We start from the raw sequence: 1,220 nt of genomic DNA on the forward strand, positions 1-1,220 counted from the left end.
GACATCTAGCAGGTAGAGGCCAGGGATGCTGCTAAATGTTCCACAATGCACAGAATGATAACTCCACTTAGAAGCAATTATTATTATTATTATTATTATTATTATTATTATTATTATTTTGAGACAGAGTCTCTGATGCCCAATCTGCAGTGTAGTGCTGCGATCTTGGCTCACTGCAACCTCCGTCTCCCAGGTTCAAGTGATTCTCCTGCCTCAGCCTCCCGAGTAGCTGGGATTACAGGTGCCTGCCATCACGCCCAGCTAATTTTTGTATTTTTAGTAGAGATGCGGTTTCACCATGTTGGCCAGGCTGGTCTCAAACTCCTGATCTCAAGTGATCCACCTGCCTCAGCTTCCCAAAGTGCTGAGATTACAGTCGTGAGCCAAAGCGCCCAGCCTAGAAGCAATTTAAATCAGATATTGGTCACAAGCAAGTTGATATTGAGTAAGAAAGTACAGATTTGATATTACAATTTAATGAACAAACCTTGTAAAATACTGAATTTGTTTCCAATATTCTGCTGTTACAAACAATGCTGCAAAGAATATTATTATATACACATTCTTAGGAAATGTGGGAAGGTTTCTTCAAGGTGGATACGAGGAAGTGGAGTATCTGGGCCAAAGGGCATTTCCATCCTTAGTTTTAGTAGTAACTGGAAACCTAGCAACATGAATGGAGTCTAGCAGAAAAAAAAAAAAGGAAGAAACAAAGTGAAATTCTAATGTGGTGTCATTTACATTCGTTAGGCACATACAACAACAGCACAATAATATACAGTGTTACACAAGTACATACAAGACAATATACACTAAATACATCAGAATTGTTATCTGTGGTGGGATGATCACATACTGGCTTGGCCCAGACTCTTGGGGAAAAGCTGTCTGCCTCAGATATAGCCTGCTTCCAATACAGAATGGTTTTTATTTTTAGTTAACTTCAGTTTTAAATTTCCAGTGAGTTCAGAGAACATTTAGGAACAAAGGCCTTTTTAAAATGAGAAATAAGGCCAGGCACAGTGGCTTATGCCTGTAATCCCAACACTGGGAGGCCTAGGTGGTCAGATCACTTGAGGTCAGGAGTTCGAGACCAGCCTGGCCAACATGGCAAAACCCCAACCCCATCTCTACTAAAAATACAAAAAGTAGCTGGGCGCAGTGGTACATGCCTGCAGTCCCTACTACTCCAGAGGCTGAGGCATGAGAATGGCTTGAAT

The sequence above is a fragment of the Mandrillus leucophaeus genome, unplaced genomic scaffold, assembly GCF_000951045.1.
Source record: "Mandrillus leucophaeus isolate KB7577 unplaced genomic scaffold, Mleu.le_1.0 Scaffold282, whole genome shotgun sequence".
Taxonomy (NCBI): Eukaryota; Metazoa; Chordata; class Mammalia; order Primates; family Cercopithecidae; genus Mandrillus; species Mandrillus leucophaeus.